We start from the raw sequence: 14032 nt of genomic DNA, 5'->3' as shown, positions 1-14032 counted from the left end.
CAAAAACAGTGGACAGAAAAGAAGGTAGATGACTTGGCCCAAAGCTGAAGGTTTTATGAAACACTGAGCCACATTCCAGTGGGAGAGAGAACAGTATGACTGAAATGGTTTACAATGCACAGGTAAGATGAGCTGGATGGCTTGTGTTTAAGAAGAGCAGCTGGAATGGCCAGACAGGGCTGTTATTGTTGCAGTGGTAGGTAAGTCCACTGAGAAGGCAAATGTGGTACAAACTCAGAGTTAGTAAACTGCCAACAAATGGAGGCAATGTTGCAAAGAAAAACATCCTTTCACTTGCTTATGTACAATAATAGGAGTCTAATTAATTGAAAACTCCCATGGATGAGAAGAAAGATGACATAACTTGCACTGTTGAAATCATGGTATGATTTCCATGACTGGTATGTCAAAATCTGTGGTTATAACCTTTTTAGAAAATATGGAGCAAGCAGAAGGAGTACAGGAAGGTGATACCCAATATTAAAGATTACTTGTTTTAGGGCTATTGATAACCTAGAACTGCATGGTTTTAAATGCATATTTATTGATTTTTTTGTAAAGAGGAGTTGTATCTGTTACAGATGACAAATGAAACTAGGAGATATTACTGCCTAAGGACAACTTAAGTCATTAACATTACACAGGGCAACTTGTTATGCAAAACACATGTTGCATATCCCTGTATAGCCAGTAGTAGGAGATTAGCTTAAAAAACATTATATGATCATTTTCTAACACAGAATCATTGCATCCAAGAAAAGGTATGTATTTTGAAACTTGTATGATGTATAAAAGGTGAAGTAAACACTAGACTAGAAGCTGGTAATTGCTTAGTGACCAGTATTCCTGACTGGATATTTTCCTTTATGAGCACACATAGGACAGTAATAATTAAATAACTCCATATTTCAAAAGAGCTAATTAATTTTTAATTTTGGAAAAGTATGAATCAAAGTAACTGAGGGGAACAAATACGAGTGCAAATTGGCAACCATTTCAAATATTTATTATATCATCAAAAAGCCATGATTCAACAGAGGAAAGACAAATTTGGCTAAAATCCCATTCAAGATCTGTGGGAAAACAAAAACTGAAATAAAAAGCAATATATAACAAATGGGAAAAGAGGGAGATGATAGAAATTGATATAAAGTATAAATTGCTGATTTTAAAAAGCTAAAGATATCAGGGAAGAACACATGATTGATCAGACTCAGTAGTTTATTAAATATATTAGGAACAAAAGAAGTGCCCATAGAGGCCCATTACTAAACAAGGATATTGAAAATAATAACAGGAAAAGCAGAATTATTTTATAAGTGTATCTGCAGTGTTTGCAAAGAAGCAAAACAATCTTACCATCTTTAGAGTGTCAAATACCGTATTTACTTGAATACAAGGAGAGGCTTCTCTCCCCCCACAGTCAGCATGGGGGAAAAGCCCCCCATCTTACATTGTCATACAAAGAAATTTTATTAAATACTTTCTGTCCCATTAAACTGTTGCCAAAAGCAGCATGTGCTCAGTAATGGAGAGCCACTATGAAGTTGAATAAATGCAGTCAATACTGAGCATGACTGTAAAATACATGGCCTATATTGGGCAAACAGGCTAACAAGACCCTTTCTGTGCATCTCTCTCTCTCTCTCTGTGGCCCTTTTTTAAAAAAAAAAAAAAAAAAAAAAAACCACCAAAGAACAGGCCATTATTCTCCCAGGAGGGAATAAGCACTGGGCCATGAAGATACTGCAATACCAGGCTGACCCTTGGAGAGACCAGGCAAGCTCTGACACCTGCCCCTGGTGCCAAAAATGGTGATGGGATCTTTATTTTGGCTCTTAAAAAGAAAAACAGGTGGGTGTTCCCTCCACAGGAAACCAGGCCTGGAGGTACTGCAATACCAGACCAGAACTGGGAAGCCAAAGCCAGCCCTGACAGCCTCCCCTTGGTGCCAAAAATGCTACATTTGATCTTAATTGAAAGGCCAAGATGCTGATGGAAAGCTTTTCTCCGTGTGTGGCCCTTAAAAAAAATGGGTGGGCGTTTCATCTGCAGGGAACTGGAACCAGGCCAGCACTGGGAGGGCCAGATCCAGCCCTAACACCCTCCCCTTCATACTAAAAAGCTATACTTGATCTTAGCCACAAGGATAGGTTAGTGTAGCCCGTCTAAATAAAATATATGCTGCTACCACTTGACTGCAGTTCTCCTCAGTGCCAACTCTTACTAAAGTCATGGTGAGCCACTACATTACATATATTTCAACTTTCTCTTTATTCCCACAGCTGAGCTACACCTTTCTTTCCCATGTCCAATGATTCCTGTTTCTACATCAACCTTAACTGTATGGCAAACATCACCAAATGGAGCCTCAAACAGTTCACCCAGAATCCCTCTATTGCCCCCTTTCATATCCTGTTGCATATGATTTGTGTGGTCCCACCCTCCAGGAGTTGAAGCCAGATCAGGTTGTTCTGCACCTCATCTGCATATACATTTGGAGCATCCCAGGGCTCTTGACAAGAACACCCACTTCCAGTCTTGATTGCAGGGCTAATTAGCACTAGGATCATTTGTTGTGGGTATCTGGAGTATACACATACTGAGCAGTGCTGAGCTCTGGGGTCACCATGGCTTGAAGTGCTGTTGCTTCTACTGGGGCCAGCCCAATGAACTACATGGTAAACCATGAGTTTTTTGGCTTTGGATTAATATCATGCATGGTGACAAGTGAAAAGGCTAGGGAACCACTAGGGCAGTTGGAAGGGGGTGTAGCAGAAGGGATAGGAAGGAGATTCATAGGTAGTGCTCTGTGTGTTGGTGATGGCTAAAGGTGAAAGTGATGGACATGCAAACATGTGGGTACACTGGTATATGGTACTGTCTTTGTAATAAGAATAAGGATGATGTAAATAGCCACATTACACAAGACGCTGACTGCACACTTGTTATTGTATACACAAATACTAACTAACTGCACAGTAACTAAAGTCCCTGAATGGCTTTTTGGTGGTGTTGATTGTGCAGTAGCTCATTGCTACTGTTCAGTAGCTTGTTACTACTCTGCAGTAGCATCAAATCACACTTCCTGCCCTGCAGCTTTACTGCACAGTAGTAACAAACTACTGTGTAGTTAATGTTTCATGTAGACATAGCCACTGTACAGGTGTGTTTTGGACTGTCAGGTGAGCCATAGTTGTTTTGAGACAGGTTTGTAAAGACATAGGTGTGTGTGTATAATATATATAATTTTTTTAATTTATTTATTTATTTTTCAAAAAACCCAAAAAACTTTGTATTATATATAGGTAGGTATAAAAGTTCTGCTTTAAAGTGTGTGTGGCAGGGCACCTTTGGGCCCCATGAGAAGTTGGTTGCAAGCTTGAGCCCAGGGTGGGGCATAGTGTAGAGTTGCCCAGTGAGGGGCTTGGAGCAGAACTAGCCCAGGGTTTGGCACAAGGCCAGAACATGTATAGTAGGGGAACTCACGGGAACCAAATGACTGAGTGGTGAGACCATTATGTGTATAGTGAAGCCTGATAGCCCAAGAGGGGACTCTCAAGGAGGAGCAAAGGCAGGGGAGTGTGGCCCAGTAATGGGCGGTGTGCCAAAGGCCCCAGTGAGAGGGGGCAGAGTGTGAGAGACCTCCTGTGAGAAAAGTGGTGGTATGAATACATGGGTGAGTGGAGCCCAACTTTGGACTGGATTTGCTCCAGTCTCAGACTGGGGAGCAATACTAATCTGGATGCCATCTGCAATACATGGGCTGCAGTGTAGGGAAGGTTCAGAGCTGCAGATAGCACCCCCTGGCATTACACCATCAGTTTCTGGAAACAACAAAGTCACAGCAGGCAACATTGGGTGGACTGCCCCATAGAGACAAGTGGGAAGGATGGCAGAAGATTCAGCCCCAAGAGCTGCCCTCTGTCACAGTACCGTGCTAAAAACTTGCTGCAGTTTCAAAAAGGAAACCTGAATCAATTCTTGATTAACTAAGTCTATGAGTTCTATATGCAAATTACTATAGTTATTTTTATTTCACATTCAGTGTTTTCAAATTTGCTCCTCACTTCCATGTGCTCAGGGAGAGCAGGGCCTGGCAGTAATGAGGGGGGAAGAAGTTGGGGGGGAGGCAGAGGGCAAGGGGGCTACCTGATTCCCAGATTTGTTTTTCCTGCTGTAGAGTGAGACAGGGACAAAATCAAGGCAAACCCCCACTAACTAGATTCCATACCTGAAAATTTATAACAAAATACATAGAATCTAATCATTTGGAAGTAATCTCTATAATCAGGGTTATCTTATAATACATACAGTAATTTATCTTGTTTAGAGTGCTAAAATAATTGGCTGAGAAGATCACCGCTCAATTGATGTACATTTCTTGGAATATCTGGGACACTCTGGAAGCCTGGAAAAGTTCTAATGTTCCCCATTCAAAAAGGCAAGCAAGATGAATTATAGGCCAGTAAGAACAACGTCAATGGCAGGCAAAACAGTGAAAGAACTGATTGAGTATTCAGTTGATAAAAGGATTATAATTAATGCCAATCAACATGGCTCAATGAAAAATAGATCTTGTCATGCAAAACAACTTCTATTTTTGATTAAATTACAAGTTTGGTTGATAGAGATAATTGCATGGATTTAATACACTGAGACTTTTATCAAGCATTTGAACTTTAGTATTGTTTGATATTCCAAATAAAACTAGCACTATGAAACAACAGGGTATGTATTAAATGGATTAAGAACTAGTTAACTAATATGTCAAGCAGTAGTAGTCAGTGGAAAATCATCATTGAATGGAAGCATTTTAATGATGTTCTATAGGGATTAATCCTAGGTCCTATGCTATTCATCATCTCCCATCAATGATGTGGACATAAATATGAAAGCCACTGCTGATAAAATTTGCAGGTGACACAATGATTGGTCAAATGGTAAATAAAGCAGAGAGCAAAGCTGTCATACAGAGCAATCTGGATCACTTGGAAACAGTCATTCAATTAAGGTATGTTTTGACAGCCATATATATGCAGGGTCACTACAATGAAGAACAAATGCAAATCATTCTTACAGATCTGGGGAATACATCCTGGAAACTGAGATTGAAAAGAATTCAGGTATCACAAACAACTCAACATAAGATTCCACTTAAGATACTGTGGCAAAAGGGGAATAATTAAGAACAGAGGAGTAATGACTAGAAGCAAGGAGGGGGTTGAACCTCTTTATGGCACTGGTGACACCAATACTGGTATTCCTACATACAACTCCACTACCATATTTTTAAAAGCATTTTGCAAAGTTATAAAGGACACAGGAAAAAATGCCACAGTAATGATTCTTGCACTGGGTTCAATTGGCTTAGCTTGCCAAGCAGATTGAGAGGTGGCATGATTATAGTATATAAGCATCGCATGGGGAAAAAAATACCGAGTATTGACTGCAGTCTGTTGGAGAGAAAGATGAAAAGAACCAATGGCTGGAAACTGAAACCAAGCAAATTCAATCGGGAAATAAGGTGCATCCTAACAGTAAATATTATTAAATGCTGGAACAGACTATCAAGAAATTTGTAAGTCAAGAGGGATCCCTATCTGGAAGACATGCGTTAGTGATATATAAGTTATTAGGCTCAATACATAAATGACTGGGTAAAATTCTAGGCTTGTGAGATACAACTATGTATAAATGACATTGATCTGTTAGCAACTAGGCTAAAAATTTAAATACGTTTAATAGATTTGGAGTATATAAAGCCAAAAGGGACCAGCATGACCACATGAGTAGGATCAGATCCCCTGCATCTAATGCTGTTCCTCGTGGAATTAAAGCCAATGGGTGCTTTTGCACCAACAGAAATACTACGGCCTTAAAATACAGAAGGTATTTCCTACATGCCAGATAAGAAGTAATAAGAGTTAATTTGTGTGCAAATATTTAGGAGCTTGTTCTGCAGTTAGGCCTTAAAGAGTTTTCACCACTGAATTCAGCTGTGCAATTGAAATTTAGACCATTTCAATGAATTGTTGGAAAACAATGACAATACACTACTCTTTCTAATAGCTTAAGCACCCTTGCAGTATATGCTTTATTTTTCCAGTCTCCACCTTAATTCTACCAAAACTGAGCCACATGCAAAATCTATGTGGTACATCTCTGTCCAACAACAGAATTTAGAAAGCTTTACTGAAGTATAGAGAACTCTCTGAGGTAGGAGAACCCCAGATTTGAGCTGTTAATTATAGTTACTGGAAGACATTGTTACAAAGTTTATTGATACTTTTTGTCTTGTTACCTTTCTGAAATGAATTTACTAATTAATGTCACTCCTCTGGTAGGACTTACCAAGCAGATGCATCCTCCACTGAAGGAGAAGGATTCCATAAACAACCATTTATGGCTCCAATACAGCAGCCAATAACAAAATTGGGCAGCTATGAGAAGATCCCTGACTTCAGTAGGACTTCACACAGGTAGAAGTCTGTCTTTGTGGACCTGAATGGCTAAAAACTTGAACAAGGATAGCTCTACCATACACCATGGGCAGATCTAGAATTTTGAAAAGGGGGTGCAGATGGTGAGGTGCATAATCGCACATAAAACAAGACCTATTTTTCTCCAGCTAAAAATAAAGTAGAAGCTTTACTAATATACTAGGAGTCTAGGGATGTATTGAAGCAAAAACAAATATAACTTCATTGAAATGAGTTAGGCAGACAAAGTTATTTGCGTAAATCTGATATCTTGAGTTAAAAACAGTCTGCAGGGCTGTGGAATAGGAGATTATTACCCAGAGCAGTCTGGATAATAAAAACAGTCTGCAGAATTGTAGAACAACTGGGTTGGGGGAACACCAAGACCATTAAATAGAGGAGAGGGCATTAACACCTGTGGAATGAAGTGTTTAGACGGGATCAGGTAAACTGTAATGAGCCATGAAGGCAAATGACTTCCTCAGCACAGCCTGACTAGAAATGCTGCTGCCACTGTCTAACAGTTAGTTGTAAACTGGGTGGACCAAGAATCAAAGTGGGGTGCAAATGTACCAGTACACCCCCCCCCAGATCCACCCCTGCCATACACCTCCAAATACAGTTCTCTTTTTTACATGGTGTTTTGATGCATATTATATATATAAATGTCAACATGTTTGATCAAACACCTGCCAGAACCAATGGAGCAGCTTGTGTTGATTCTGTATGAGTTTGCACAGACCATGGGGTATCTTTGGTGCTTTGAAAAATGTTCAGGGCCCACTTCTAGTCAGACAAGAATGGAACAGGAGTTGGCAAGGCACTCGGTGGCAGTAGAGGAAGAGAAAATAATCTAAGCCATATGGAAAGAGTTTTGTCTGGGATGTAGGAGGGAGGAAGCCACGTCTGGAGGCAGGAGGTTGTCTAAGAATTAAATGCAGCCCCTGCCTAAATTGAAAATCTTGACACTGTTTGCAAAGTCAATAGGGAATCCTCCAAATGAGCAATTTTTGGACAGCTAAGAAAATGCCTGTCTGAGGGAAAGAGAGGCTCTACTAAGGTTGGAGTAAAAAGAAAATTGTTGCGTTTCAACAAAACTCACAAACATAACCACACTGAAAGGTGCAGTTTGCTCCCAGGTACAAACTTTGGGCAATCCTAGTTAAGCCTTAGGTTATGCTTCATAGTGGAAGACACGCCTCTGCCTCCCCCCCCCCCACACACTTTAAACATACCCACCTTGCCACAGCCTCGTCTTTGAAGTCTATTGCTCTCAGTTCCTTCCGCAGTAAATTATGCCCAGACTACGCACGCCCAATTTCAGGCTGATTTGCTAAGCCTTTCACAGAGAGCCAACCCTTCTTAGCCCCTCAAATGCAAACCTCCTTCTGGAGCCTGGGTGCTGACCCAAAGCAGCCTCTTCCAAGTTCAGCAATTCACAGACCTACACACAAAACCAAGTGAACTTGCTCTCCTTAGAAGCAAAAGTCCCAGAGCTGTCCTTCTAGGACTGTGCAACCACACCAACTGCAGGTTTTCCATATGGCCCTTCAGCTCAGTCAGCATCAACTATCCTGTCTCGTTATGAGGAAGGTGGCAGAATGCATGTTGTCCTTCTTTCCCAGGATTTGACTTTGCTGGCTGAGAGGGAAAGAGAAGACTTACCCCGCCTTTTACTGCAAATCTCCTTTTCTCAGATTCTTAAGGAAACAGTAGTACAGATTTTCCCTCTGCACCAAATCCCTTGAACTATTTCTCTTGGCCATCCTGTGCCCCATATTTCTGGAACTTTAAAAAGGCCACTCTGTTACACTGATGCCTGTCCTTTGAAAATATGGATCTTCGGGTCACCCGAACAAGTACAACTCTGTCCCCAGAAACTCTGACTTGGGAACAACCAGAAATTGAGACAAAACGTATCCATCCAGCTTTATTATGATAAGATACGGTTTGAAGGGCTATGCAAAGCTTTGGTCACTGATTCAATTCATAGGAGATTCGGCCCGAATCCAAATCAAATCGAGAGAACCATTAAAAAGGTCCTAATCGAATTCAAAGACTCTGAATCGATTCGGAAAAGATTCAGATCGGCTGGGGAGAGGCAGGCACAGCCAAGCAGCTGCAGGTTCTCTCTCAGCTCCTCTGGCTGTGCCTGCCTTTCACCAGGCAGAGGGAGCCACAGGAGAAGCCCCTGTGGTTACCCTGCCTGGCCCCAGCCCTCTGGCATTTAAAAAAAAATAAAGGCCCTGCATGCGCACAGGCTGTAGCAGTGGTGTTCAGAGCCCCCCTCACCTTGCAGTGCGGGGCAGTGGGGATATCACCTCCGCCACGCCTGGCATCCACATGGCAGCTGCCCCATGGCATGGGTGCAGCCCGGCTCAGCAGAGCTGAGGTCACTGGAGCTGAGCCGTGCTGGACTCCTGCTGACTGCTGGAGCCGCCCCAGCTCCCAGACAGTGCGTACCCTATCGAGCCATGCTGCCCCACACAATGTGACAGCTGCTGCATGGGTGCCAAGTGGGGGTGGGGAGGGCGATCTCTACTTCCTCCCACTGCCCCGCACTGCACAGGGGGGTTCTGCCATGAGCCTCCAGAGGCCCCGATTGCCACTGCTGCAGCCAGTGAGCGCAAGAGTTTGGTTTTTTTTAAAGTGCCAGAAGGCTGGGGCTGGGCAGAGGATGGGGCCGGGCAGGGCAGCCATAGGGGCATCTCCCATGGCTCCCCCTGGCCGGGGAGAGGCAGGCAGAGCCGGAGGAGCCGTGGGACAACCTGCGGCCACCTGGCTGTGCCTGCCTATCCCTAGCTGATCTGAATCTCCGAATTAATGCTGAAACAGTGTCGAAACTCCAAATCAGATTTGGCCGAATCAAAACAGAACAGTGATCCGAAACACCGACACGAATCACTGTCCCTCCGAAATGGCCAAATCCAAAACCCAAACGAAACATAGCCATTTTGCATAGCCCTAATGTTTTGTGTGGTTAAAGAACCTAACCTGTGTAACGAATGGACAGGGAAATCTCAGACATATTATTGTCTTCAGCCAGGATGACACTACACAGGAAGGATGGCCAGAATAAGGACCATGTTATTTCAGTTTTAAGGCTGGGCAAAACTCCCCCACCCCACCGCCATCATTATTTATAACCTTTATTTTTTTATTTTTTTAACATGAGGGCAGAATGCATCCACATACATAGATACTGGCTATGTAGACTCTGCTGACCTGCTGTGCCAGAGAGTAGTGTAATCTGACTGTATTTCTGAGTAACACACCTTTTTTCTCCAAGACACCACTGTTTTCCCAAGGGGATGCAGAGACCCTTTCAAGTCTGACAACAAGAACACTGTCTCAACAAAGGTGATAAGAGAGTCATGCCTCATTTCTTATCACAAAGAAATCACAGACTGAAGTCAAAGTAGTCCAACTTATGTTATGCCTAGGGGCATTCATTGCCTGGTGCCAAAGGCAGGGAGAGGCAGGAAGAAACAGCTGCAAGAGGTGCCAGCTGAATTCAGAATATTTGTCTGATTACAGATTCTGAAAGATATAGAAGTCTGTGAATGAGAGTTAGACAAATACATTGGCTTGGAGTTAAAAAAAAAAAAATACACAGAGAAACCCTTGGTCTTCGGGGAACTTCAAAGCCAAACCTATCAATAATTCCTTCATCTTGTAATAGACCAATCCAAAACCTCGGATGTGATCTACACATTGCTGAATTGACCTTTCTGTTCCTAAAAGGGAGCGTTGATAGACAGGGTGGAAGGCGTAAGAGTTCTTTTATGTTCTTTACTCTGGGCAGGAGACAAACTAGTCTCTGTCCTTCAGAATGGTAAATAAGCATTTCCTTTTACCATTCAAAGAGAAACAAGTTCATCTCCTCAGAGATAAGCACCTCCAAAATCATCCCCTTTCTTAAATCTGAGTGACAAGGAGTGGGGTAGCCACTCCAGTCAAGTTCCACTTGCAGTCTCAGATACCAACCACAATAATTTGTGCAGAAAGTACCAGCAGTAAAATAATTAATGGGATAGCTATATAAATAGCATCATTAGGCTACCACTGAAGGAAATGAGGGCATTTCACAGCACTCATAGCCTAAAGACAAGAACATAGCCCTGCAGTAGTTCGCACTCCAAAGATCTTCCTTGCAGATATCTGAACTAGAAACAAAAATTCCCCCTTTGCACATAAGCTTGAATTCTTCAGCTCACTATGTAGGGCCTCTGGAGAAGTAATGATGGGAAGTGTAGCAGTATGTAACAGGTCGTTCTAACTGCTGCTTTTTCCTTTATGCTAGGTTCTGGATTGCTCCCAGCTACTTCCTGCTCTACTGGGAGATCATACTCGGCTTCACCTGGCTGCTCTTCCCTCCTGCCTAGCAGCTAAAATTCTCTCAAGCACAAAGTCTGCTCCTTTCTGCATAACAAAGAAAGGGTTTGAGACATTTGCTGCAAAGCTCCACATGGAATACATGCATCCTTCCATGTGCTGGCAAAAAAAGCAAACGGCATCTCATCAGCGCTTCCTGTTAATTAAGATAACTCTTTCCCCTCCAAAAAACCCTTCAAAACAGCAAAATGCATCACAGAACAGGCCAGTCTCTCTGCCAAGAGCTATTTTGAGGAAATTTTACAACCATGACCCTAGGAAGCTCCCTCTTACTTTTCAGCTACAGAGAAATATAGAAGGCTTCAGAACTGGGAACTGTAATATTAATTCTTTGGCCCCTTCTGGCAAAAACTCTCAAATCACTTTACAAACATTGGGATAAGTCTCACAATCCCCTAGGAAGGTAGATGTAATCATCCTCTTATTGCAGACAGGTGGATTGCAACAAAAGTTACAGTCCTTTGCCCAAGGTCACAGAATTAGTCAGCTGGACGGCTGGGAGCAGAATGTACATCACTGGGTCTCCTGCTGCAACCACTGAGAACCCTTGGAGCAGTGCCATCAGAAAGATACGACTTTCTACAGACAGTCAAAGTCTAGGGAAGTTTGGGGCTTCTATGGCAGCCTTTCTGCTAGTTCAAACATTTACATGTTTGATACTTCACTCAAATGTGAAGCCCCCTGGATCTCCGTTGTGATCATACAGATGAATAAATGTATACATGGGCACTCAGGAACATAAATCTGCCTAATGGGTAAGTAGTCCCATCAGTCTACATGTAGAAATTTACTACACATTTTTTCTCTCGTACTGAAACATCTGAGTACTTCCGCCTCTGGTAGTTGTCAAGATGTATTAGATCCACAAAATAGATATTTTACCACATTTTTATGAAAATAAAATTTTAATGTTAAACATTATAAAAATACACATGACTTCAAACATCTTAATTTTGGTTTATGTTGTAAATATTAGGAGGCCAAGATAACATACATTCCCTCTTAATTTAAGGCAAAAGTGCTAATAGATCAAATAGTATCTTTCCACCATTCTGCTCAAAGTCTAACTTAAAGTAGTGTGCAATCACTAAAGTCATATGTGTACACAAGTATTTGCTCAAGAAAATAGAACCCACAAATATCACTTAATAATGGGTTTATGTGGCCACATAAGTTTCTGAAGATGGGGAACACTACATTAATACATGTCATAATGACTATTCATTGCTAATTGGTAGCAGTGGATGGATGTCCTAGGTTTTCTCCATCGTCCTTTAGCCCCAAACTTGGAAAAATTCTTCTCCATGTTGAATTACTTGAATCTTACCTAGTAAGAAGGGAGTTATAGCTTTTGGAGAAGTAGGGATTGGTTTTCTGAGGAATTTGCACTTGGCACACTCATACTTCAGCTGAATCAAGTAAAATGTCTGCTTTGAGACATCTCAATGATTTTAATGAATAATGTGCACATTTTCCCCAATCTCCTGGCTCTCTTCTCTACTGCCACTGTTTCTAAATGAGGTCTGGTACATTGTCCAAAGGGATGTTCAGTGACAAGAAAAATTTCTTCTACAACATCCATATTTCAGGGGCACAGACGCTGAGAAGCAACTGAAGGTAGATCTTCTCTATCACATCCTTCAATGGTGATAATGTTGGGGTATCCTGTATATTGACGAATATTCATGGTGCTGATGGGGGGACAACCTGATGGCCACTGGACACTGGTCATAAAGTACTGGATGATGGTGGAAGATGTAAGAAACCTGTCAAGAAATTAACATAATAAATACATGACAAAATTAAACACAACATCCTAGTCTTTTAACTTAATGTTCAGTTGTTAAATAATCGACACATAATGGATGTTAAATGGTAGACTGATCAGAATAATCCATAGCATCTATTCACTAAAGGTGAGCAAACTTCAAAGTGCTACGGTGGGCAAACCTCACGTGCAATTAAGCGTCTTCAGTTCCTACTGGTTGCAGTGGAACTTACGCAGATGACATGAGGTACTCATCACTTTTCAGACTAGCTGCCTTGACATTGGAAGCAAACATGCTTCTTGGTTAGACTTCCTCTGTTCTGCCTTGCTGACTGAGTCGGAAAGACATGGCCAGATTCTGCCACTTTAACTCTTGGGGTTATGCATTCTCTGACATACTCTCAACAAGAGTTTAACTGCGCAGAGTCTGAGAAATACTTGTCTTCTGGAATTATGGCATTTCCCATTCTGGGCAAAAACCAGGGTGTAGCAAAACCCCGTTTTTATTTATTTTTTTTCTTTTAAAATGCATTCCCTCCCCTTTCCCAACCATTTCTGACTTTGTCTCTCCCTCTTTCCTATAGATGAGTATAAGTAAGCTAAGATGTAGGATAAGCTTTAACATTTTATTTTAGGTAATGTTTTTTTTCTCTCCCCTCTGCAAATAAGTGCCTTGCTATTTTGATATAGATATCCACTGTTTTATAAGTAATAATTATTATGTTTGTATTGATTTTTTACTGCTTTTATACTGTGTGATTACTGTTTTAGGCCTATGTATGTAAGTTAGCATAAGTCATGTCAAGTTTCCATCTTATATCCCCATGCCCAGTTGTGTAACCTATGACTCATACTACCCCTCCTATGTAACTTGGTTCCTGAATGAATGAGGGTGCTTGAGAGACAATGGCAGCAGGTCTAAAAATAGCTCCTTCTGAATGACCGAACTATCAATACCAATACCCGGACCAATGACCCAGGCACTGGAAACACCCTCAACATTCAAGAAACAAAAGATAAAGCAACCCACCATTATGGCAGGGCTGCATCTGCTCAGTAAGAACATCTGGAACCCTCTGGACCAGGACTGACATTGCCTGGACAGGTCCTCCCCATAGGAGATCACAGGTAGTCTGCCCCATAAAAAGGACTAGTGAAGACTGACTCCTTGGGATGCCTCTCCATCTGGACCAGCACCATGCCACACCACCTATCCACCCAGAGGCCCTGCCGGCTACCCCCCTCTGGACAAAGACCTCTTTCTAGCCTGGATACGTAGCTATCACCTCCTCCCTCTCTTCAACCAAGGACTTGGACTCTGTTTGTCTTCCCTACCTGGACTCCAACCGTGTGTGTGTGTGTGTGTGTGTGTGTGTGTGTGTGTGTG

The 14032-nt window shown here is 42.0% G+C and overlaps 1 protein-coding gene across 1 annotated transcript in view; it reads right to left on the bottom strand.

Moving 5' to 3' along the window:
- The window catches only part of DLG2 (discs large MAGUK scaffold protein 2), a 1592593-nt gene that overhangs the window by 1481673 nt on the left and 96888 nt on the right, over positions 1 to 14032 (bottom strand). The gene's annotated exons all lie outside the window — the stretch shown is intronic.

This window comes from Crocodylus porosus, unplaced genomic scaffold (assembly GCF_001723895.1).
Source record: "Crocodylus porosus isolate Cpor-Errol unplaced genomic scaffold, CroPor_comp1, whole genome shotgun sequence".
In the NCBI taxonomy this organism is placed as follows: Eukaryota; Metazoa; Chordata; order Crocodylia; family Crocodylidae; genus Crocodylus; species Crocodylus porosus.
The sequence above is the reverse complement of the archived record's forward strand: the minus strand, read 5'-3'. Positions and strand labels throughout refer to the sequence as shown.